Source organism: Delphinus delphis, chromosome 6 (assembly GCF_949987515.2).
Source record: "Delphinus delphis chromosome 6, mDelDel1.2, whole genome shotgun sequence".
In the NCBI taxonomy this organism is placed as follows: Eukaryota; Metazoa; Chordata; class Mammalia; order Artiodactyla; family Delphinidae; genus Delphinus; species Delphinus delphis.
In genome coordinates this window covers 78,137,759-78,165,339 of record NC_082688.1, presented here as the reverse complement: position 1 = coordinate 78,165,339, position 27,581 = coordinate 78,137,759, and positions in this window count along the sequence as shown.

The window sequence follows — 27,581 nt, the reverse complement described above, 5'->3', positions numbered from 1 at the left end:
CATTGACCCCCTGATCTTTATGTACTGTCCTTCTTTGTCTCTTGTAATCGTCTTTATTTTAAAGTCTATTTTGTCTGATATGAGAATTGCTATTCCAGCTTTCTTTTGATTTCCATTTGCATGGAATATTTTTTTCCATTCCCTCACTTTCAGTCTGTTTGTGTCCCTAGATCTGAAGTGGATCTCTTGTAGATAGCATATATATGGGTTTTGTTTTTGTTTCCAATCAGCCAGTCTATGTCTTTTGGTTGGAGCATTTAATCCATTTACATTTAAGGTAATTATTGATATGTATGTTCCTATTACCATTTTCTTAATTTTGCAGGCCTTTTTTTGTAGGTGCTTTCCTTCTCTTGTGTTTTCTGCCAGGAGAAGTTCCTTTAGCATTTGTTGTAAAGCTGGTTTGGTGCTGCTAAATTCTCTTAGCTTTTGCTTTTCTGTAAATGTTTGTTTCTCCATCAAATCTGAATGAGATCCTTGCTGAGTAGAATAATCTTGGTTGTAGGTTTTTCCCTTTCATCACTTTAAATATGTCCTGTCACACCCTTTTGGCTTGCAGAGTTTCTGCTGAAAGGTCAGCTGTGACTGACCTTTGGGGACAACCTTATGGGGATCCCATTGTATGTTATTTGTTCCTTTTCTCTTGCTGCTTCTAATGTTTTTTCTTTGTATTTAATTTTGATTGTTTGATTAATATGTGTCTTGGCATGTTTCTCCATGGATTTGTCCTGTATGGGACTCTGTGCTTCCTGGACTTAATTGACTATTTCTTTTCCCATATTATGGAAGTTTTCAACTATAATCTCTTCAGATATTTTCTCAGTCCCTTTTTTTTCTCTTCTTCTTCTGGGAGTCCTAAAATTAGAATGTTGGTACATTTAATGTTGTCCCAGAGGTCTCTGAGAGTGTCCTCAATTCTTCTTATTATTTTTTCTTTATTCTGCTCTGTGGTAGTTATTTCCAGTATTTTATCTTCCAGATCACCTATCCGTTCTTCTGCCTCAGTTATTCTGCTATTGATTCCTTCTAGAGAATTTTTAATTTCATTTATTGTGTTGTTCATCATTGTTTGTTTTGTCTTTAGTTCTTCCAGGTCCTTGTTAAACATTTCTTGTATTTTCTCCATTCTGTTACCAAGATTTTGGATCATCTTTACTATCATTACTCTGAATTATTTTTCAGGTAGAGTGCCTCTTTCCTCTTCATTTGTTTGGTTTGGTGGGTTTTTACTTTGCTCCTTAATCTCCTGCATATTTCTCTATCTTCTCATTTTAACTTACTGTGTTTGGGGTCTCCTTTTCGCAGGCTGCAGGTTCGTTGTTCCTGTTGTTTATGTTGTCTTCCCCCAGTGGGTAAGGTTGGTTCAGTGGGTTGTGTTGGCTCCCTGGTGGAGGTGAGTGGTGCCTGTATTCTGGTGGAAGAGGCTGGATCTTGTCTTGCTGGTGGGCAGGACTGTGTCCGGTTGTGTGTTTTGAGGTGTCTGTGACCTTATTATGATTTTAGGCAGGCTCTCTGCCAATGGGTAGTGTTGTTCTCCTGTCCTGCTAATTTTTTGCATGGGGTTTCCAGCCCTGGAGCTTGCTGGTTGTTGAGTGGAGCTGGGTCTTAGCATTGAGATGGAGATCTCTGGGAGAGCTTTTGCCGATTAATATTACGTGGGGTCAGGAAGTCTCTGGTTGTCCAATGTCCTATACTCAACCTTCCCACATCAGACACTGAGGCCTGACACCTGGGTGGAGCACCAAGACACTGTCAGCCACATGGCTCAGAATAAAAATGAGAAAAAGAAAGAAAGAAAGAAAAATTAAATAAATAAAAATTTAAAACTTATTAAAATAAAAAAATTATTAATATAAATAAAGTAATTTTAAAAAAGCAACCAAACCAATAAACAAATCCACCAATGATAACAGCGCTAAAATACTATACTAAGATAAACATAAACATCAGAAACTTGTCAGTCACATATAGCAAACCCCATGTCTATAGTTGCTCCCACAGTCCACCACCTCAATTTTGGGATAATTCGTTGTCTATTCAGGTATTGTACAGATGCAGGGTACATCAAGTTGATTGTGGAGATTTAAACTGCTGCTCCTGAGGCTTCATGGAGAAATTTCACTTTCTCTCCTTTGTTTGCATAGCTCAGCTTTGGATTTGTCCCTGCCTCTGCATGTAGGTCACTCTCTGGTGTCTGTTCTTCGCCCAGACAGGAGGGGGTTAAAGGAGCAGCTGATTTAGGGGCTCTGGCTCACTCAGGTTGTGTGAAGGGAGGGGTACGGAATGCAGGGTGAGCCTGTGGCAGCAGAGGCCAGTGTGACATTGCAACAGCCTGAGGCATGCCGTGTGTTCTCCCAGAGAAGTTGTCCCTGGATCACAGGACTCTGGCCTGGCAGTGGCAGGCTGCACAGTCTCCCGTGACAGGAGGTGTGCATAGTGACCTGTGCTTGCACACAGGCTTCTTGGTGACTGTAGCAGCAGCCTTAGTGTTTCATGCCCCTCTCTCGTGTCTGCCCTGATACCTGAAGCTCCTGCCTGTCTCTGGAGCTCGTTTAGGCAGTGCTCTGAATCTCCTCTTCTCACACACCCCAAAACAATGGTCTCTTGCCTCTTTGGCCTGTCCAGACATTTTCCCAGACTCCCTCCCGGCTAGCTGTGGCGCACTAGCCCCCTTCCAGCTGTGTTCACACAGCCAACCCCAGTTCTCTCCCTGGGATCTGACCTCCAAAGCCCAAGCCTCAGTTCCCAGCCCCGCCTGCCCCGGTGGGTGAGCAGACAAGCCTCTCAGGCTGGTGAGTGCTGGTTGGCACAAATCCTCTGTGTGGGAATCTCTCCACTTTGCCCTCTGCACCCCTGTTGCTGTGTTCTCCTCCATGGCTCTGTAGCTTCCCCCCACCCACCCCACTTTTCCACCAGTGAAGGGGCTTCCTAGTGTGTGGAAACTTTTCTTCCTTCACAGGTCCCTCCCAGAGGTGCAGGTCCCATCCCTATTCTTTTGTCTCTGTTTTTTCTTTTTTCTTTTGCCCTACCCAGGTATGTGGGGAGTTTCTTGCCTTTGGGGAAGTCTGAGGTCTTCTGCCAGCATTCAGTAGGTTTTATGTAGGAGCTGTTCCACATGTAGTTGTATTTTTGATGTATTTGTGGTGAGGAAGGTGATCTCCGTGTCTTACTCTTCTGCCATCTTGAAGGTCACGCCCCACACGTGATGTTTTTAATCAACCATTTTCTAAGAGCGGTCACACATTTGTGTTTCATGGCAGTTTCAGTTACACAATTCGATCTACCTTTAACCACAATTTAATAGATGCTTGTAGCTACTGTGGCCCTAATCTCCTCACTCCTCTCAATTGGGAGGGAGTCTATTAGCAGTTAGAGAAAAAAATAAGTTAGCCCAGAAATGCAAGGCTGAGAGTTAAAGTAGAAAAACATTGATGAGCTCCAAATCTAACTCTCTTCTTTATTGTTAATGCAATACATTAACATCTTCTTAACAATAATACATCTTCTTAACCTTTTTAGTGCTGAATTTCAATTGCTTTCCATAGGCTATAAATAATACTAATTTACTAATAGTAAATAATGACTAATTTCAGTTAGGTTGATAAAAATGTCTTTCATTTATTCAAATTACAGAAAAAGCAATGATGTACATAATAATATTATATCCCCAATCCCAAATCCCAGTAATTTAGGAAACATAATATGGGGTTAAAAAAAAGCCAGTGGAACAGCTTATAACATTAACCATTGGATTCCATTTTTCCTAGTTCCACATGAATATTGCAGAAGTTTATTGATAGAGTATCAGAAGGACTAAAGCAAAAATGTCTGTGTGTGTGTGTGTGTGTGTGTGTGTGTGTGTGTGTGTGTGTGTGTGTGTAAAGGAGGTCACTGATTTTTAATTTTTGTTTATATCATTCAGGTTAGGTTATACTACAACAATAATACACATAAATCTTTGTAGTTTTACCCCTGAAAGCATTACATTCTTTGCTTATTTCTTATGCAGGTCAGCATGTCCTAAGGCTGGGCTTCTCCACCAGTCACTGATGTACACTGCCTGTAGCTACATCTTAGGGAGCATGTGGTTTCAGGTCACCAGGGCAGAGCAAGAGAAAGACAAAGGGTCTTAAATGCATTGACCCAGATGTGACAAATAACACTTCTTTTCACTGACCATTGACTGGAAATAATCATATGGCTGTACTGCAAGGGCATTAGGAAATATGAGAGAAAACTTGGATATTCAGGGACCATCATCATATGTATAGTCAGCCTGTCCTATTATGGATTCAATCAATTGCAAATCAAAAATATTTGAATGAAAAAAAAAATCCAGAAAATTTCAAAAGGCAAGACTTGAATTTGTGAGATGGTAACTATTTACACAGCATTTATATTAGGTGTTATAAGTATCTAGAGATAGTTTAAAATATATGGGAGATGTGTGTAGGTTATACACAAATACTATATCATGTACTGTAAAAGACTTGAGCATCCTTGGAGTTTGCTGTCCCCAGGGGTCCTAGAACCAACCCCCGTGGATACCAAAGGACAACTGTATCTAAAATCCAAACACATGTTTTCTGGGCATATACCCAGAGAAAACCATACTTCAAAAAGACACATGCACCCCAATGTTCATTGCAGCACTATTTACAATAGCTGGGTCATGGAAGTAACCTAAATGCCCATCAACAGAAAAATGGATAAAGAAATGTGGTATATATATACAATGGAATATTACTCAGTCATAGAAAGGAACGAAATTGGGTCATTTGTAGAGACGTGGATGGACCTAGTGACTATCATACAGAGTGAAGTAACGCAGAAAGAGAAAAACAGATATTGTATATTAATGCATATATGTGGAATCTAGAAAAATAACACAGATGAACCGGTTTGCAAGGCAGAAATAGAGACACAGATGTAGAGAACAAATGTATGGACACCAAGGGGGGAAAGTGGTGGGTGGCAGTGGTGGTGGTGGGATGAATTGGGAGATTGAGACTGACATATATACACTAATATGTATAAAATAGTTAGCTAATAAGAACTGCTGTATAAAAAAATAAATTTTAAATTAACTTAAAAAAGCAAACATGTTTTCTTAGTTATAAATGAAAATATTTTTGTATGATTTAGGACTCAAGTGATATTCTAGTACATAAACAAATATGAATGCCATGGTTTTAAGTATTTCAAAGGTATAATGCAATTATGTAATTAGAATAATAAATTTAATTATAACTAAATAATATATAATTAGCACAATATTTAATTACATAATTATCATAATATAATAATTATGAATTAGCTTAATACATCAGGATAGTATTGTCCATATAAAAATTTCTCATGCAAGTTTCCCTTTCTGTAGAATATACAGTATTTCCAATTTTTCCATAAGCACATAAAATTAGTCCTCCATTACTCTCGGAATTGTCATGTGAGAAGTTTATCAATTCTTTTGAAGCATCAAAAGGGAAATTAGAGAAGTTAATTATGACAAGAACATGAGTAGTTAAAGGTTATTTGCAGTACTTATAGGCAATAATTCTTGATTAAATATAGAGGTCATGTTAAAACATTATAATAAATAGCTTATACATTTTATATGATCATTCATGTTATAAAATTATATTATTTAAAATATAAAAACTTCAGAATTTGAAATTTAAATATTAAGTATAATATTACTTTTAATAAGTGGAAAAGCTGAAAAGATAAATGGTTTCTGAACCTCCAGTCTTAAAAATTGAAGGAAGAAATGAAAGTGAGTTTTACAGAAATCTGACATTACATCATAGTTAATAAAATCAACATGACAAATAATTCCTTACATATAAAATGACATTGCAGGCTAATAGGAAAACACATAGTAAAAATACAAGTTTGGCTAACTCATTACTTTTACCTCTCATATTATATCACTTATTTTCATGGAAAATAACCATTTGAGAAGGGAAGACTAGTTAGTAAAAAAGTTTATTCATTAAATTTATTAGCTAGTTAATTAACTAAAATATTGTCTTTTTAATTAATTTTTTCCATCTCTTCAAAATAGATGAAATAAAGTGATGTGTTATCTCTGCAGTCATATAAAATGACTAAATAGAAAATAGAGATTTATTCTTGAAAAGACTAAAAAAAGTAAGAATTATTAAGGCAAATGAAAGATTTTTTGATTTGAGGACTGTTATTCTTGGTTTGTAAGCTGTATAGATTTTCTAACCTGTCACAATTATTTTAACAGAAGAGGACCCAAAGAACCACGGAGAAATACTGTATAATATCATTTAATGGAAACATTCAAATTATATGGCAGAAATTAGTAGTACTCCTTTTACTTTTGGACAGTGATGCTCACAAAAATATAGTGCTTTCACTTGTGTTTAAAAATATTACACAACAACTTTCACTTCCATTCCTGCCTTTGTGAGTGGAACAGAATCAATGCTGGGCAGCTTCAAATTCAATCAGCTATCTTAATTTCCATAAAAGCTAATTTTGCATTACCAGTGTTATTTACTGGGACTGCCCACAGAACAGAAAATTCACTGCATTCATCTGAGGGGGACGAAGCACAGTAGGTATTCAAAATGATTAGCTATGCAAAAATAGCATTTTTTATATAGAGAAAATGGTATAGTAGATTAAATTTTCGTACCTGGATATAATTTTTGAATGAAGTACTTGCAAAAGGCAAGCAATAACATAAACAACTAAAGGTCCAAGGAAATTTAGATACATACAAAACATTTTACCAGCTAGTTCAGATTTTCAGCAATATATACAAATATTTATATTTATAATAATGTAATTCACTTCAATTTTAGAAAAGTAATGTTATGCTCTAGAATTGATTCTGAGCATACTCTAGGCCAGAAAACTTTTTATTTAATTCAATATTTTATTTTGAATATGCTTTTAAACTAAAATTTTAAAATGCTCTGACAGGATAATTTTATCTGGACATCCTTCTCTCTTTTTTCCCTCCTTCCTGCTTCCTTTCCTTCCTCCCTCTCTTCCTCTCTCCCTTCTTCCCTCCCTCCCTGCCTTCCTCCCTCCCTTCCTTCCTTCCTTCCTTCCTTCCTTCCTTCCTTCCTCCCTCCCTCCCTTCCTTCCTTCCTTCCTTCCTCCCTCCCTCCCTCCCTCCCTTCCTCCCTTCCTTCCTCTTTCCTTCCTTCCTCCCTCTCTTCCTTTCTCCCTCCCTTCCTGCCTTCCTTGCTTCCTTCCTCCCTCCCTCCCTCCCTTCCTCCCTTCCTTCCTTCCTCTTTCCTTCCTTCCTTCCTCCCTCCCTCCCTTCCTTCTTCCCTCCCTTCCTTCCTTCCTCCTTCCCTTCCTCTCTCCCTTCCTCCCTTCTTTTCTTCCTTGCTTCCTTCCTCCCTTTTTTCCCTTTCATCCAGTTGTCAATTCACTATTCAAAAATGTATTGTGAAAAATGGTACAGATGAACCAGTTTGCAAAGCAGAAATAGAGATACAGATGTAGAGAACAAACGTATGGACACCAAGGGGGGAAAGCCGGGGGTGGTGGTGGTGGGATGAAATGAGAGATTGGGATTGACCTATATACACTAATATGTATAAAATAGATTACTAAGAAGAACTGTATTAAAAATAAATAAAATTAAATTTTAAAAAAATGCACTTTCATGAAAATAAAAATGGATTGGGGCTTCCCTGGTAGCGCAGTGGTTGAGAGTCCACCTGCCGATGCAGGGGACACAGGTTCGTGCCCTGGTCCGGGAAGATCCCACATGCCGCGGAGCGGCTGGGCCCGTGAGCCATGGCCGCTGAGCCTGCGCGTCCGGAGCCTGTGCTCCGCAACGGGAGAGGCCACAATAGTGAGAGGCCCATGTACGGCAAAAAAAAAAAAAAAAAAAAAAAAAAGGATTGTACATCCATTATGTATTTTAAAAATAAATAAAATTAAATTAAAAAAACTAAATGCACTTTCATGAAAAAAAAATGGATTGTGCATCCATTATGTACCAAGGACTGTGTTAGCTCTTAGGAAAACACAGATGAAAATATAAGAATCTATAAAGAACGTACAAGGTAGTTGAATTCATGAACTGCCTGTAATTCATTTTGTTGAATTTTCTAAAGCAAAAGCGTACATCAGACAGCACCCAGATCAAGAAACATTACCCCAAACCCAGAAGCTCCTTTCTATTTCTAATAAATATTTCAGTATCTTCCAATTTAAGGCTCTTGGGAATAGTACTATTGTGGGTTCACTTGTGCACTTTTTTTACACATACGTATGACCTTCTGTTGATTATATACCTACTCATAGAGTTGCTGGTCCATAGGTATGCTTGTGTTCAACTTTCATAGATACTAAGAAATGACAGTACCAAGCAGATAATCTAATTTACATTCCCACTAGCAGTGTATTAGTAATTCAGTTCAACACCTTGGCAACACATGGTAACTTCATTTTATTTATTTTCACTCCATTTTTTGTCAGGTTTATGGAAGTATAATCACCAACAGTAACATTCACTGAGTTTTGACAAATGTATACAGTCATATGATCACCACCATAATCAAGATAAAGATTCTATCCATCACATCAAAACATTCCTTCAAGCCCCTAGAAGTTAATTCCATCTCCCTCTCCCAACAACTTATGACTAATCTATCAATACTTTCTATCCCTATTGTCTACTTTTCCAGAATGTCAGATATATTAAATCTTAGACTATACAACCTTTTGAGTAGAGTTTTATCCACATAGCATTGTGCTTCTGGGATTCATCCTGAATATGTCAGTAGTGCATTCCTATATATAATAATGTGTGCTATTCCACTTTATGGATATACCATGTTATGGTTATCCATTCCCCAATTAATGCAGATTTCAGCTGTTTATACATTTGACCAATTATAAATTAAGCTCTACAAATATTCATATACAGATTTGTGTGGACATATATTTATATATTTTTTGTTCTCTGGAGTAAATACTTAAGTGCTGGATTGCTGATTCATAAAGCAAGTGCATGGTTAACTTTATAAGAAACTGCCAGACTGTTTCCCAAAATAGCTATATTATTTTTTTTTATTTACACCAGTGATAATTGGCAGTTCAGTTGCTCTGCATTCTTGCTAAAACATGGCGTTGCTTGTTATTTTAATATTACGCATTCTATTCTATGTGTAGTAGTATCTCATTGTTTTAATCGGATTTCTCTAAAGGCAAAAGATGTTGAGCAACATTTAGTATGTTTACTTGCATCTGTATACATTCTTTGGTGAAATGTCTCTTCAGATCTTTTGTCCAACTTTTGTTTGTTTATATTTATTGTTCCACTTTAAGAGTTATTTAAATATTCTAGATACAATTCCATTGTCAGACATGTGATTTACAAATATTGTCACCAGTTTCTGGCTTATCTTTTATCTATTAACAGTGAGTTTCACAAAGCAAAGTTTTAAAATTTTAGTAATGCCCAATTTATCTTCACAAAACCTCAGGTCACATATATTTTCTTTCATGGGTTCTTCAAGATATTTTATAATTTTATATTTTACATTTAGGTCTGTGATTCATTTTGAGTTCATTTTTGTGTAAACTGTGAGGTATGTGTCATGGGTCATTATTTTGACATGTGGAAATCCAATTGTTTCAGTACCATCTGTTGAAAAGACAATTATTTCTTCAGTGCATTGCCTTTGCATCTTTATAAAAAATCAGTTGACGTTTGTGGGCGAGTTTATTTCTTCCCTCTCTGTTCTGTTCCATTGATCGGAGTGTCTCCCCTTTTGTGAATACCATACCTCCTTGATTACTGTAGCTTTAGAGGAAGTCTTGAAATCAGGTAGTATAAGCTCTCAGACATTATATTTTCTTTCTCAGAATTATCTTGGCTATTCTAGTTGCTTTTCTTTTTCATATAACTTTTTTTTTTTTTTTTTTTGGTACGCAGGCCTCTCACTGTTGTGGCCTCTCCGGTTGTGGAGCACAGGCTCCAGACGTGCAGGCTCAGCGGCCATGGCTCACGGGCTCAGCCGCTCTGCGGCATGTGGGATCTTCCCGGACCAGGGCACGAACCCATGTCCCCTGCATTGGCAGGCAGACTCCCAGTCACTGCGCCACCAGGGAAGCCCTTTTTCATATAAGTTTTAAAATCAAATGATTGATATCACACACACACACACACACACATACACACACACACACACACACACACACACACTTGCTGTTATTTTGATTGAGATTTTATTGAATCCATAAATCAAAGAACAGAGAATTGACATCTTAATATTTAATCCATGAACACTGTTTATATCTTCTTTGACTTTTTATTAATATTTGTAGTTTTAACATACAGATACTGCATATTTTTATTTTACAAAATGAAATGTTTTGTATAAAGAAATTATATTCATTTCAGAATGCTATTGCAAATACAATATATATTTTTAACTTTGATAGTCTGTGCTTCATAGCTTTTTGTTAACATATGTGGTACTTTTAATTTCTAGTCACAAGTTTGCTCCAGCCTCCCCTTCATATTTTTCTGGGTCGCTTAAAAGTTTTTTTATGGATTGAGTATATAATATCCTTTACTTTAAGGCTAGTTTTGCCCATTACTTAAGATGTGACTTTTCTGTGGTATCTACTTAATTCCCAGGTATTCTTAAGTTCTATCCACTCTGGATGGTCAGAACTTGGTCTGCTCTCAGCTCTGGGTAAACTGTTATGTACTATTTTAAACATTTCAGTAATATTTCATTACCTCTTAGGCATTCTTTGCCCAGTTTTGTGATACACATATAATAAAAATATACATATAATCTCCTTGCCAAACTCTGGTTTTTGTCTGTTTAGAATGGGAATGTTGTGCTCTACATGGGTGAGGGGCCCACCTTGCACCTTGGTCCAGAAAGTACCTCCAGGCAGACAGCCCACCTTACTTGTTTCCCATTTTAGAATCTGCATTGCCTGCTGTCCAATATCTAAAAATGGATGAATTTTATTTTTTTATATAATTTGTCCAATTTTCTAGTTGTTTATAAGTCTGCTACAAATTCTCTAATAGCTCCTGGAATAAGAATGCCCTCTCTCTCTTCTTAGTAACTATTTTTACAGTATCTTTAAATATACATACTGAAAATTATGTGTAGTTAAGGATAGTTTTCAAATAATTCTGTTTCCTTATAGAGTCATCTAGTTATCATTTTTACATTTTTTTCCCTCCTAAGAAAACCAACATATAATATTACTAACCCATCATAACTTCTATTTTTTTCACATACTCAGTTGTTATTACTTTCTCTGATTATCTTAGCTCTGTATTTGCTTTCTCTAGCCTAAGAATAAGTTCCCTTTTTTGAGTCAGAGACATACCATTTCAAGTAGTTTCTCAATGTTTCTAAGAATCAACATCACTACCTTACTTCTACTGTGACACACATTTCGTTTTAGAAAGCATCATATTAGAAATGGAAAATTTGTTTTATGTGTTGTGCCAGTACCAATTAATTGTTCATAACTGTGTTGAGCACCTTATTAAAAAAAGATTTCTGAGGCAGTAGAAACCAAGAGACAGAGTGCTATAATGTTCTGGCAATATCTGTCATAACTGTGCCTGTAAGAGTGCTTTTATATTTGCTAGTCCTGTATTAAGTGGTATATGCCTTTTGGATATATACCTTTGGACAACTCATACATCTCCTGATATCATGCTATTTCTTAGAACTGAACTTTTCAATATAGTAACCACTAGCCACATGTGGCTACTTAAGTTTAAGTTTAAATGATTTAACATTAAATAAAATTAAAAATTCAGTTGCTGAGTTTCACAAACCACATTTCAAGTGCTCAATAGCCACATATAACTAGTAGCTACCTTATTGGTCAACACAAATATATACACTATTTCTATTGTGACAAAAAGTTTTACCACCTGGTAAAGCCTATAAAGAATTCATTTATACATAAGTTTTATTGATATGTAATTGGCTCCTTAGTTTAAAACACAGTGTTGAAACATAAATTTCTTGAGGGTATATAATGTATGTCTGATTCCCTCTTTATTTTATTCTCCCCTACCAAGTGACAGGATTTTTGATAGACTCCTCTACCTTCATATATATTGACTAAATATGTGCAAATTCATCAGATGTTTCTGAACAGGAAATTGCTAGCAGTATTTCATGTTAAAATGATGATAATACCCTCATTAGCTTAAATACTGTGTGCTGTGCCATCATCTACAGAAGAAACTGCCTTTGCGTAGGGGTTTAGTTTTTCAAACAACATGATTGGTAAGTCCTTCCATTATATATGAATATCATTCTGGACAATGAACATTAAAGAGCTTCAGGCTATAATAAAAACCTATCTGACAAAGAAAGTTTGAAAAGAGCTTTATGAATTAATAATATGGTCAATGAAATAATATACTACACCACAGAAATGTAATTGGTAAGTTGAACTTTATCTACATATTTTATTTAGAAAAATAATATTAAATACTTAAATTTTAATGTATTCCTTTTTGATTTGATAAATGTTTCACAGCTACTCCTTATTTTAGCTTCTGGAAAATCTTTTGTGATGAGCCAGAGAATAATATTGTGTATAAGTTCTAATATTTCCCTCTCCAGGTTGCTTCATACTGATAGTATGTGAAAAATTCATTTTTAGCTTACCAAGATTCAATTTAAATAAATTATCTTGAGGATTTTCAATATCGCTGTTTTATATCTAAGAGATTAAAAAAGAAGAGGAAGAGAGAAAGAAAAAAAAAATCCTATAACAGTAATACCTGCTTTCCCAGTCAAGGATTCTTTTTCTGTTTTGTTTGACTTAATCACTCTGGAGCTTGTAATTTATCAATTCATCTACACTGAAATATTTATTGAGCATTTGCCCTGCCAATTTTCTACTTAGATTTATTGTGTTGTCATAAGGTTAATTTATTTTCTAAAATTTATCAAAATGTATTGATGAAGCAGATACTGTATAATTCTTCCCTTCTCAACCTACCCTTTAAATCAACAGAATAATGTGTGTATTGCACTGTAACATATAGAAATGGATAGGAGAAATTTTTTATTCTACCTTAAGAAAAAAGTAGAAAAATATTGTTTTAATTGGAAAGAATCTGGTCATAGTGAATTCTGTTTTCAAAATAGGAATACTTTGAGAATTGAGCTTTCAGTCAAGATTTGTGATACAGTTTGGTTCTCCCCACACCCACAGAATGCCGTCTCCTAACAAAATCAGCTAGGTAGTAAATTACTACAGAAAGGAGTGTGAATTATTTGGGCCTTAAAACACTTCAGAGTGGCCTTTAGTCATTGTTTTGGACAATTCCCAAACTTTTCCTGATATCTGGAAGTGGCTTATCATTCTTTATTTTTCCCCTAGAATAGACATTTATTATGCTTGTTTGCTATACACCTAACCTTCTTCTGCTCTGCTTTCTATCACACATAACATTTCCTTCCAGTCTCCAGTGCGCTCAGATTGCTGGATAGGCTAATAGAAGGCATTTGCAAATATAAGAGGGCAAGGGGAGAGAAAAAACCTAAGTCCTCTCTTACCTGTCTCTACTCACTGTGGCATATCAGGCCATAGCCAGTCACTCATACCATGGCCCCAATCCTCATCATATGGCCTTGCTTTTGTGTTCTAGCAACTTCTGCTCTTCCTCCAGCTCTAAAGATGATAGGCACTTATTGCTGTTGCAAAACTCTGGGTTCCCTTTTAATTCCTTCTATCACATAAAACATCATTTTTATTCAATTTCCTTATAATAAAATACTTTGAATAGTTTCTGCCTTCTTTCCTAATCCATTCGTGATTCAAGTTTTCAATACATATATGAATATATTCAATATATAATTAATTTGAATACAGGAAATGAGATTTTCATTTTTGTCAGCAATTACATAGCATTTATATAACAATATTACCCAAATAAAGTTATTTTCAAAGAATTTAAGTCATATATGTATTTTGATCACTTTACTTCTGTGTAACTAAATATAATATACTCATGAATATTCATGTTTCATTTGTATAATATACATGTGAGTATATATATATTATATAGATCAAAAAAGTATGTATTCTTTTTAACTTGAATCATGATTTTTTTTTTTTTTGTAAATACTACTTCATAATATTTACTTCTCTGTTTTATGTTAACTAGCTTAGAAGTTACACTCTGAATTGACTGCCTAGCTCATGAAAAGGAGAGGTTTTGCAATTATAATATTGCCAAATTTACTAGATTTCCAATTCTTACACTAGCACTGAGGAAAAGAAGAGTAGAAGCACATCCATTAATAACATCTTTGTTCAACTCCTAGCTAGCCCCAGTGATAGTGCAAAATTAACTTTTTTTCTTGTAAAAGTATGGGATTTATTTTGAGACACAATTTAAAATGATAAACATAGAAAGTTTAAATGTTGTTTGTTTAAAACTGGTAAATGCACTTGAGACAGTTTCATGAAAAGGATACTAAGATATCTCATTGTTAGGTTATTTTATTTTGGATGAGAAACTGGACCAAGAAGAAGGAAGAGTAGTGATAAAAGTCCAGGTTTTCAGGTTGAAAAATAGCAATAGATGTGTTGCAACTGATGGATTTGATATCTAATTATAAATGTGTAAAACATTATGTGTTATATATTGGTTTAAAGAAATTTCTGAGCAAAATATGTGTTGTCTTTCATAAGAAATGTATGCTTAATAGGTATTAAGTAATGTACATACTTTTGGCCGTCAAGGTTTACTGTGGAATGATATCTTTTCGCTGACCTTATAAAACCTGTGAAATATTAACAGCAAGTGGGAGTGATTTTAGTATGGCTGGATAAAGATTTTGCATGCTTCTGTTTGGGAGAATGTCTTTTTTTTCCTCTAAAATTGAGACATATGAATATCTTTTATTTCAGAGGTCTAGTTTAAATAATCTAGTCAATTATATCAACACTCTGAAATAGATAAAAACTGGGATAATTTGAGGGCCGTAAGCATAAATTTGTTTATAAAGGATATATAAAGGCATATGTAAATATATGGAGGAACTTTTAAGATAAAGCCAGTTTCTTTTAAAATAAGTCCTTAAAATATACCATCTCTTGAAATTTACACACCTCCCTATTTTATCTGATCTAGTACTATGATTTCACTGTTAAGAATTTTTCAGGCAAAGGAATGTCTGTATGCAATGATGCCGCATATGTAAGTGCTCTTAGTAACTGACAAGTAAATTTGGGAAAGGTTGCCTAAATATGCCCTGCTTTAGGGACTGGGAGTGAGTTAACAAAACAGTAGTATTTTTCACCAGGGACTGTATGTCAGCAAAACATAATATGTGGTTTTTTCTAGACTTCCCTAAAGGCAGCCCTGAGACAAGATTTTTTGTGTAAGCAATCCATTAACAGAAGTAAAGACAGCAGAGATGCCTGTATTTAACCAGAAGCTTCTCATTCTCTTTTGTAGTAGATATCCATAGTTTAGGCCTGTTCTGTATGTTCACTTTCCTTTGGGTTATTAGGACCTGATATTCATCTGGAAAAGTATCCTAAGTCCTCTTCTCAGAACATCCTTTTCTGTTAGATTAGATTTCTACCACAGTTCGTAAAATTAGAGCACTTGAATCAAACCCAAGTAACCTGATATCTCCAGGCCATGTGATTTCTTCATAGATAGGCAACCAAGAAGAAGAAATGGAGGGGCAGAGAAGCGGTTGATATTTTAACACAAAAAAATTGAACCTAACTGGCACAGTTGCTAACAAAACAGCAACAACACAGGGCTTTGATGAAATCATTTGGGCCATAAGTCATGGCAAACCTGATGTTAGCACACAAATATTCTTTCTTTTAAGGTCATATATAATAGATTACATTGTTTATACTTACTTTAAAGCATTGAAAGATTTTAACTGGTAAAGGTTTCTTAAAATTTTGCATTCTATTTTTCCCCTAAAACATGGATATTGAATTTAACTAGATATGGTGTAAGTCCATTTTTTTAGTTAGGGTTTACATTTTATAGAGGATCTTCACAAAAATAAGTGCTTTTCTGATTATGTGTCCATTAATTTTCAAAGATAAGTAAATAACTTTTATTTTTATACATTGATGTTACGGACTATAGTTTATATTCTGAGTTACAGAAATAAATAAAATTGAAATATTTACTTTGTATTTTATTAGTTTTCTACAGGAATGATGATCACTTAAAAGGATTGTGATTAGATTGAAAGCCCAATATAAGGAATCATTATGAGGTAATTCTTTGCCTAGAGATAAGTAAGCTCTGGCATGTTAAAATACAATATATTGACAAAAATTTCTTTTATATATAGTTCACAATTAAAATCTATGAAAAATAAAGACAACAGATTTATATCAAGAGAGATTTGGGCCTGGGTATATGATACAGATTTTCAATATGTATAGTTTTAAAAAAATGTATTTAAAATGTAAATTGAAGTGCAGAATCAAGCAAAAGACATGTTGCCTGTAGAAGTTTTTCATTAGAAAAATTAAAGTTCTAACAATGAAAAAATAATTGTCCTTGGGATAATTTATAATCAAAATAATGAGAACCAAAAAATACTCAGACAACATTTTTCTGAAATCAAAAGTATGTCTGTCACTGCTCCTGTACACAAAGATATAAATGCCTGAATATATCCTCAAAATAATAGAATGGAGAGATAAGGTAAAAAGAGGGTATATATAAAATACAGCAAATAGATATTATTCTAATAGTGAGATGCACAAAGTAGAATGGTTCATCTTAGAAATATGGGACTTTTGTGTTCTAATTTAGTGTAGAATCTTCTATTTGCAAGTTAAATACATCTCAAGTCTGCTGAAGGAATAAAATCAGTTTTTGTATACCAAACTGATTTTGATGACCAATGACTCAATAATAAGGAGCTCAAATGATTTCACTGAGGCTCTTTCTCTTTTATCTGATATTTCTGGACTGCTTTACTCTGGACTGGTTTATTGTCACTTGTTCCTAACTGAGCAATTTTTTCCCCCCAAATTCAAGGGACATTCTACCAAATGTCCCAACTGTATACAATTCCAGCTAGCATTTACAGTTGGGAGAGTAGGAAAAAAAGAATTTTTCTTTCAAGAAATATAGACAAATCCCAGTGAAAAATCAGAAGGCTGTGTTTGGTCCTCCCTGAGTCAGGCACCGTCCCCAGGACCAGTCATTATACCAGACATAGGAAGTAATATAAACAGCAAGTCTGGAGTCAAGATTCTGGGTGGAGTTGGTTAGGGGGAGGTGGACTGACGCTTGATAGAAAAGACAGAATCAATTGGAAAAGGGAAAGACATATTTCCCATGAAAAAGCAAAGTGCTAGAAATAGTATGATGGGGAGAATGTAGAGCATACAGAAAAAAGAAAGTTTGCTATACTTCTCAAATTGGCCAAGATACTCTTACAGTATGAATCGGTTTAGAACAAAGAAATGAGAACTTGTGAAAATGAATCTTAGAGTTCAACAAGGTGAAACTGTGAAGCCTAACTGTAGTATGCTTTGAAGTCTGCAAACACCCAAAATATATTCTGTGGAAGAAACAAACATTCCAGGGCTGGTGTAATTTTCAACCTCCTCAACATCTGTTCTCAAACTCTTTCGGGGAGAAAACAAAAAGTGTTTCAAGTTCACCAAATCCTAAAATGCCAGAAACAAATACCTAGAAAGGTTAAAAAGAAAACAGGGAAATTTTTTATAAAATGTGTTACCATTCCTATTTTTAACTGAATTCATTGCTATTTCTAGCGGTAATATTACTTAGAGAAACAGATGAAATTTCAGTTAAAATTAAGTATTTATAAGCAAATTAACACTTAAAGAAGCTGTATTTTTTTAAAAAATTCATAAATATGGGCATCTTATACATCTAGTGGCTTTTGAAGGATGGAGGTGGAAAGAAAGATCCCTATAATGTGCAGATTGAATGTGATTGGTTTCTCAAGGAATTATAAAAGTAAGAAAATTGAAAAATGGAAATTAAGATCAGAGATATCTATTGAGTTTTATTTTGCATTATATGTATTTTTTCCTATGGTAAATGTCATCATATACCAAGAACTGTTGTATGCCAGAATTTATTTCTATTTTAATTCCCCCCGCAAAATTTTAAGAACTTCTAGAAGTCTTCAAAGGCAATCCAAGATACTTATGGTTGAAGGGCATAAAGCTTAGAAGATGAAATGTAATTGTTAAAAATCTATTTAATATCACTCCTACATACTAATCAAACTATAGTATGCTATGCAGACTTCGAAACTTTTAAAGAAATGGCAGTTTTAATTTTTAAAAGTCAGAAATATTTTTCTTTATTAATGATATTAATTTATGTTATTGATTTATTGTTTTCATTTGCAAATAGAGATAGTTTTATTTCTGTTTTCTTTTCTTTCTTTATATATATATATATATATTTTTTTTACATCTTTATTGGAGTATAATTGCTTTACAATGGTGTGTTGATTTCTGCTTTATAACAAAGTGAATCAGTTATGCATATACATATGTTCCCATATCTCTTCCCTCTTGCGTCTCCCTCCCTCCCACCCTCCCTATCCCACCCCTCCAGGTGGTCACAAAGCACGGAGCTGATCTCCCTGTGCTCTGCGGCTGCTTCCCACTAGCGATCTACCTTACGTTTGTTAGTGTATATATATGTCCATGCCTCTCTCTCACTTTGTCACATCTTACCCTTCACCCTCCCCATATCCTCAACTCCATTCTCTAGTAGGTCTGTGTCTTTATTCCTGTCTTACCCCTAGGTTCTTCATGACATTTTTTTTTTCTTAAATTACATATATATGTGTTAGCATACGGTATTTGTCTTTCTCTTTCTGACTTACTTCACTCTGTATGACACACTCTAGGTCTATCCACCTCATTACAAATAGCTCAATTTCGTTTCTTTTCATGGTTCAGTAATATTCCATTGTATATATGTGCCACATCTTCTTTATCCATTCATCCGATGATGGGCACTTAGGTTGTTTCCATCTCCGGGCTATTGTAAATAGAGCTGCAATGAACATTTTGGTACATGACTCTTTTTGAATTATGGTTTTCTCAGGGTATATGCCCAGTAGTGGGATTGCTGGGTCATATGGTAGTTCTGTTTGTAGTTTTTTAAGGAACCTCCATACTGTTCTCCACAGTGGTTGTATCAATTTACATTCCCACCAGCAGTGCAAGAGGGTTCCCTTTTCTCCACACCCTCTCCAGCATTTATTGTTTCTAGATTTTTAGATCATGGCCGTTGTGACTGGTGTGAGATGATATCTCATTGTAGTTTTCATTTGCATTTCTCTAATGATTAATGATGTTGAGCATTCTTTCATGTGTTTGTTGGCAGTCTGTATATCTTCTTTGGAGAAATGTCTATTTAGGTCTTCTGCCCATTTTTGGATTGGGTTGTTTGTTTTTTTGTTATTGAGCTTCATGAGCTGCTTATAAATTTTGGAGATTAATCCTTTGTCGGTTGCTTCATTTGCAAATATTTTCTCCCATTCTGAGGGTTGTCTTTTGGTCTTGTTTATGGTTTCCTTTGCTGTGCAAAAGCTTTGAAGTTTCATTAGGTCCCATTTGTTTATTTTTGTTTTTATTTCCATTTCTCTAGGAGGTGGGCCAAAAAGGATCTTTCTGTGATTTATGTCATAGATTGTTCTCCCTATGTTTTCCTCTAAGAGTTTGATAGTTTCTGGCCTTACATTTAGGTCTTTAATCCATTTTGAGTTTATTTTTGTGTATGGTGTTAGGGAGAGTTCTAATCTCATACTTTTACATGTACCTGTCCAGTTTTCCCAGCACCACTTATTGAAGAGGCTGTCCTTTCTCCACTGTATATTCCTGCCTCCTTTATCAAAGATAAGGTGACCATATGTGCGTGGGTTTATCTCTGGGCTTTCTATGCTGTTTCATTGATCTATATTTCTGTTTTATTGCTAGTACCATACTGTCTTGATTACTGTAGCTTTGTAGTATAGTCTGAAGTCAGGGAGCCTGATTCCTCCAGCTCCGTTTTTCGTTCTCAAGATTGATTTGGCTATTCGGGGTCTTTTGTGTTTCCATACAAATTGTGAAAGTTTTTGTCCTAGTTCTGTGAAAAATGCCAGTGGTGGTTTCACAGGGATTGCAGTGAATCTGTAGATTGCTTTGGGTAGTAGAGTCATTTTGGCAATGTTGATTCTTCCAAACCAAGAACATGGTATATCTCTCCATCTATTTTTATCATCTTTAATTTCTTTCATCAGTGTCTTATACTTTTCTGCATACAGGTCTTTTGTCTCCTTAGGTAGGTTTATTCCTAGATATTTTATTCTTTTTGTTGCAATGGTAAATGGGAGTGATTTCTTGATTTCGCTCTCAGATTTTTCATCATTAGTATATAGGAATGCCAGAGATTTCTGTGCATTAATTTTGTGTCCTGCTACTTTACCAAATTCACTGATTAACTCTAGTAGTTTTCTGGTAGCATCTTTAGGATTCTCTATGTATAGTAGCATGTCATCTGCAAACAGTGACAGCTTTACTTCTTCTTTTCTGATTTGGATTCCTTTTATTTCCCTTTCTTCTCTGATTGCAGTGGCTAAAACTTCCAAAACTATGTTGAATAAGAGTGGTGAGAGTGGGCAACCTTGTCTTGTTCCTGATCTTAGTGAAATGCTTTCAGTTTTTCACCAATGACGATGATGTTGGCTGTGGGTTTGTCATATATGGCCTTTATCATGTCGAGGAAAGTTCCCTCTATGCCTACTTTCTGCAGGGTTTTTATCATAAATGGGTGTTGAATTTTGTCGAAAGCTTTCTCTGCATCTATTTGGATGATCATATGGTTTTTCTCCTTCAATTTGTTAATATGGTGTATCACGTTGATTCATTTGCTTATATTGAAGAATCCTTGCATTCCTGGAATAAACCGCACTTAATCATGGTGTATGATCTATTTAATGTGCTGTTGGATTCTGTTTGCTAGTATTTTGTTGAGAATTTTTGCATCTATGTTCATTAGTGATATTGGCTTTTAGTTTTCTTTCTTTGTGACATCCTTGTCTGGTTTTGGTATCAGGGTGATGGCGGCCTCATAGAATGAGTTTGGGAGTGTTCCTCCCTCTGCTATACTTTGGAAGAGTTTGAGAAGGATAGGTGTTAACTCTTCTCTAAATGTTTGATAGAATTCACCTGTGAAGTCATCTGTTCCTGGGCTCTTGTTTCTTGGAAGATTTTTAATCACAGTTTGAATTTCAGTGCTTGTGATTGGTCTGTTCATATTTTCTATTTCTTCCTGATTCAGTCTTCGCAGGTTGTGCATTTCTTAGAATTTGTCCATTTCTTCCAGGTTGTCCATCTTTTTGGCATAGAGTTGATTGTAGTAATCTCTCATGATCTTTTGTATTTCTGCGGTGTCAGTTGTTACTTCTCCTTTTTCATTTCTAATTCTATTGATTTGAGTCTTCTCCCTTTTTTTCTTGATGAGTCTGGCTAATGATTTATCAATTCTGTTTATCTTCTCAAAGAACCAGCTTTTAGTTTTATTGATCTTTGCTATCATTTCCTTCATTTCTTTTTCATTTATTTCTGATCTGATTTTTATTATTTCTTTCCTTCTGCTAACTTTGGGGTATTTTTGTTCTTCTTTCTCTAATTGCTTTAGATGTAAGGTTAGGTTGTTTATTCAAGATGTTTCCTGTTTCTTAAGGTAGGATTGTATTGCTATAAACTTCCCTCTTAGAACTGCTTTTGCTGAATCCCGTAGATTTGGGTCGTCGTGTCTCCATTGTCATTTGTTTCTAGGTATTTTTTTTTATTTCCTCTTTGATTTCTTCAGTGATCAGTTCGTTACTAAGTTGTGTATTGTTTAGCCTCCATGTGTTTGTATTTTTTACAGATCTTTTCCTGTAATTGATATCTAGTCTCATAGCGTTGTGGTCGGAAAAGATACTTGATACTATTTCAATCTTCTTAAATTTACCAAGGCTTGATTTGTGACCCAAGATATGATCTATCCTGGAGAATGTTCCATGAGCACTTGAGAAAATTGTGTATTCTGTTGTTTTTGGATGGAGTGTCCTATAAATATCAATTAAGTCCATGTTGTTTAATGTATCATTTAAAGCTTGTGTTTCCTTATTTATTTTCATTTTGGATGATCTGTCCATTGGTGAAAGTGGGGTGTTAAAGTCCCCTACTATGAATGTGTTACTGTTGATTTCCCCTTTATGGCATTTTTTATGTTATTTGATTTCCCCTTTTATGGTATTTGATTTCCCCTTTTATAGTATTTGCCTTATGCATTGAGGTGCTCCTATGTTGCGTGCATAAATATTTAAAATTGTTATATCTTTTTCTTGGATCAATCCCTCGATCATTATGTAGTGTCCTTCTTTGTCTCTTCTAATAGTCTTTATTTAAAGTCTATTTTGTCTGATATGAGAATTGCTATTCCAGCATTCTTTTGGTTTCCATTTGTATGAAATATCTTTTTCCATCCCCTTACTTTCAGTCTGTATGTGTCTCTAGGTCTGAAGTGGGTCTCTTGTAGACAGCAGATATATGGGTCTTGTTTTTTTATCCATTCAGCCAACCTGTGTCTTTTGGTGGGAGCATTTAGTCCATTTACATTTAAGGTAATTATCAATATGTATGTTCCTATTCCCATTTTCTTAATTGTTTTGGGTTCGTTATTGTAGGTCTTTTCCTTCTCTTGTGTTTCTTGCCTAGAGAAGTTCCTTTAGCATTTGTTGTAAAGCTGGTTTGGTGGTGCTGAACTCTCTCAGCTTTTGCTTGTCTGTAAGGTTTTTAATTTCTCCATCAAATCTGAATGAGATCCTTGCTGGGTAGAGTAATCTTGGTTGCAGGTTTTTCTTCTTCATCACTTTAAATATGTCCTGCCAGTCCCTTCTGGCTTGCAGAGTTTCTGCTGAAAGATCAGCTGTTAACCTTATGGGGATTCCCTTGTGTGTTATTTGTTGTTTTTCCCTTCCTGCTTTTAATATGTTTTCTTTGTATTTAATTTTTGACAACTCGATTAATATGTGTCTTGGCATATTTCTCCTTAGATTTATCCTGTATGGGACTACCTGTGCTTCCTGGACTTGATTAACTATTTCCTTTCCCATATTAGGGAAGTTTTCAACTATAATCTCTTCAAATATTTTCTCAGTCCCTTTCTTTTTCTCTTCTTCTTCTGGAACCCCTATAATTCGAATGTTGGTGCGTTTGATGTTGTCCCAGAGGTCTCTGAGACTGTCCTCAGTTCTTTTCATTCTTTTGTCTTTATTCTGCCCTGCAGTAGTTATTTCCACTATTTTATCTTCCAGGTCACTTATCCGTTCTTCTGCTTCAGTTATTCTGCTATTGATTCTATCTAGAGTATTTTTAATTTCATTTATTGTGTTTATCATTGTTTGTTTCATCTTTAGTTCTTCTAGGTCTTGTTAAATGTTTCTTGCATTTTGTCTATTCTATTTCCAAGATTTTGGATCATCTTTACAATCATTATTCTGAATTCTTTTTCAGGTAGACTGCCTATTTCCTCTTCATTTGTTAGGTCTGGTGGGTTTTTATCTTGCTCCTTCATCTTCTGTGTGTTTTTCTGTCTTCTCATTTTGCTTATCTTACTGTGTTTGTTGTCTCCTTTTTGCAGGCTGCAAGTTCGTAGTTCCCATTGTTTTTGGTGTCTGTCCCCAGTGGCTAAGGCTGGTTCAGTGTGTTGTGTAGGCTTCCTGGTGGAGGGGACTAGTGCCTGTGTTCTGGTGGATGAGGCTGGATCTTGTCTTTCTGGTGGGCAGGTCCACGTCTGGTGGTGTGTTTTGGGGTGTCTCTGGACATATTATGATTTTAGGCAGCCTTTCTGCTAATGGGGGGGTTGTGTTCCTGTCTTGCTAGTTGTTTGGCATAGGATGTCCAGCACTGTAGCTTGCTGGTCGTTGAGTGAAGCTGGGTGCTGGAGTTGAGATGGAGATCTTGGGAGATTTCTGCCATTTGATATTATGTGGAGCTGGGAGGTCTCTTGTGGACCAGTGTCCTGAAGTTGGCTCTCCTACCTCAGAGGCAGAGCCCTGACTCCTGGCTGGAGCACCAAGAGCCTTTCATCCACACGGCTCAGAATAAAAGGGAGAAAAAGTAGAAAGAAAGAATTAGTAGAAGTAGAAAGATAGAAAGGAAGGAAGGAAGGATGAAAGAAAGAAAGAAAGAAAGAATGAAAGAATGAAGGGAGGAAGGAAGGAAGGAGGGAAGGAAGGAAAAAAGAAAGGAGATAAAGTAAAATAAAATAAAGTAAGATAAAATATAAAGTTATTAAAATAAAAAAAATAATTACTAAGAGAAAAAAATTAAAAAATAAAACGGACGGATAGAACCCTAGGACAAATGGTGGAAGCAAAGCTATACAGACAAAATCTCACACAGAAGCATACACATACACACTCACAAAAAGAGGAAAAAATTATAAATCTTGCTCTCAAAGTCCACCTCCTTAATTTGGGATGATTCGTTGTCTATTCATGTAGTCCACAGATGCAGGGTATATCAAGTTGATTGTGGAGCTTTAATCCGCTGCTTCTGAGGCTGCTGGTACAGATTTCCCTTTTTCTTCTTTGTTCTCACAGCTCACAGCGGCTCAGCTTTGGATTTGGCCCCGTCTCTGCGTGTAGGTCACCAGAGGGTGTCTGTTCTTCTCTCAGACAGGACGGGGTTAAAGGAGCCGCTGATTCGGGAGCTCTGGCTCACTCAGGCGGGTGGGGAGGGAGGGGCACGGAGTGCAGGGCGAGCCTGCGGCGGCAGAGGCCGTCGTGACGTTGCAGCAGCCTGAGGCGCTCCGTGCGTTCTCCCGGAGGAGTTGTCCCTGGATCCCGGGACCCTGGCACTGGCGGGCTGCACAGGCTCCCCGGAAGCGGGGTGTGGATAGTGACCTGTGCTCGCACACAGGCTTCTTGGTGGCGGCAGCAGCAGCCTTAGCGCCTCATGCCCGTCTCTGGGGTCCGTGCTTTTAGCCGCGGCTCGCGCCCGTCTCTGAAGCCTTTAAGTAGCGCTCTTAATCCCGTCTCCTCACGCACTAGGAAACAAAGAGGTAAGAAGAAGTCTCTTGCCTCTTCGGCAGGTCCAGACTTTTCCCTGGACTCCCTCCCGGCTAGCCGTGGCGCACTAACCCCCTGCAGGCTGTGTTCACGCCGCAAACCCCAGTCCTCTCCTGGTGCTCCGACCGAAGCCCGAGCCTCAACTCCCAGTCCCGCCTGCCCTGGCGGGGGAGCAGACAAGCCTCTCGGGCTGGTGAGTGCCGGTTGGCCCTGATCCTCTGTGTGGGAATCTCTCTGCTTTGCCCTCCTCACTCCTGTGGCTGTGCTCTCCTCCGTGGCTCCGAAGCTTTCCCCCTTCACCACCCACAGTCTCCGCCCGCAAAGGGGCTTTCTAGTGTGTGGAAACCCTCCCTCCTTCACAGCTCCCTCCCACTGGTGCAGGTCCCGTCCCTATCCTTTTGTCTGTGTTTATTCTTTTTTCTTTTGCCGTACCCAGGTCCATGGAGGGTTTCTTGCATTTTGGGAGGTCTGAGGTCTTTTGCCAGCATTCAGTAGGTGTTCTGTAGGAGTTGTTCCATGTGTAGATGTATTTCTGGTGTATCTGTGGGGAGGAAGGTGATCTCCGCATCTTACTCTTCCACCATCTTCCCGGAAGCCTCCAATGATATTAATTTACTACCATCTTCACCTCTAGCAAAAGATTGCTTCTACGACTCACCAAATAATCAATCCTCTGTCAGATTCCATGTTTGTCATTTTCTTAACTAAGCCTGAAGGCAATCTGGAACACAATTTTATAAATACGGTACCCTCACCCTCTTTTCAAATAGTAGGAAGAACAGAGATCACACGGAGCATTGGGAAATGAATTTGTGATCTGATGGTCAGTGTTCAAAATTTCAGAATTGGGAAAATACACCGAAACCATTCATTTGGTATTTTTAAAATATAATAGATTTTGTCTAAATTTCTGTATCTATTTCTCCATCTCCTACTCAATAGCCCATATATTCAATTCTCTCTTTTGTACTCCTAAATCAGCTGAAGTTAGTCTCACAAAATCACCATTGATCTACATGTCAGTAATTGCAACACACTATACTTATTGTAATCAAATTCTCAGGATTTGTGTACAAAACAGCATACTCTGTCTTTGAAACTCTCTCACTTCTTGACTTCAGGGTCTTCATTCTCTCCTAGCTTCCCTTCTGTGCTTTCCACTTCTAAGTCTCTTTTAACAGCTTATCCTCATGTGCCCACTCCTCCAGTATTCCTATTCCTGAGGACTTTGTCCTAACCCCCTCAGCCTTACACACTCTGTGTATTTTTCTCTGAACTGCCTTATCTATTCTCAACTCTATGCCTTGCTCTCCTGAACTTGAAATTTTGCATTAATTTGTGACTGGATGATTCTGCTTACATATATCAATGATACCTCAAATGCTAAATTCCTAAAATGGGAAGCTATATCTTCTACCCAAAGCTAACACTTTTCACAGTTTTTTATCTCAGGAAATAAAATTATTATTCAACATTTTTTTGATCTGAAAACACAAATGAACAAGCAAGCTAGTATTTATCCATGGCTTTCTCATCCCAATCACTCATCCACACCCAGGTGATTTCAAGGTCCTGATCTCATGAAACTATAGGAAAAAAAAAAAAAATACTGAGAATAAACAAGGGCCCTGAGTGTTCAGGAGAAGATACCTTGTCTTCTATTTCTAAGGCTCCAGGTATATTAAAAATATAAACAACTTGAACAAGGTTTCAATATATTGTGGTTTATTATAAATGCCTATATGTAATAGAGTAACACCACATAATTTACATCTGTATTACAAATTACACTTGTTATTTTATCTTAATTTTTAGTTCATAATATATCACTTCATCTATAATAGTACAAAACATGGTGCTTAGGAATCCAGTCTCAAGTCAAACTACCTGAGCTCAAAACCTTGTTTCTCTGTCTACTTAGTAGTCTGGGATAATTACATATTTTACCTCTCTGAGAATGTTTTCTCATCTATATAAAATGGATGTAATCATGATACTTATGGTTTATTTCAAAAAGCATATAAATGAATTCTTTAGAAGTTGGCACATTCTGTAAATATTAGTTACATTATTTAATGTGTTGTTATCATTATACTTTGCTGATGGATTTCTTGTGTCATAAATTCAGTTATGTAGAAATAGAGCTTTTATCTTTTTAAAAGTTTCAAACCTGTATTTTGTCCAAAAATAGAGTACTTTAACTCATTATATAATGATAAATTCAATAACATCAGGATTTCTTAGTCGATTTAAAATTTTCTTAGTAAACTCAGTCTATTTCGAATTCCTATTACCCAGTTTTTGACTTAAGGAGGTCTCTAAATTCCAGGTGCTTGGGTGACATTGTGGCATTGTGGGCACATGGCTGGATAAGATCATGCTCAAGTATGGCTATCCCTCCACACTGGTATTTGCGTTCCTAATTGGTCCTTTAATTTATAGTCTACCATACTCCATTGTATCTGC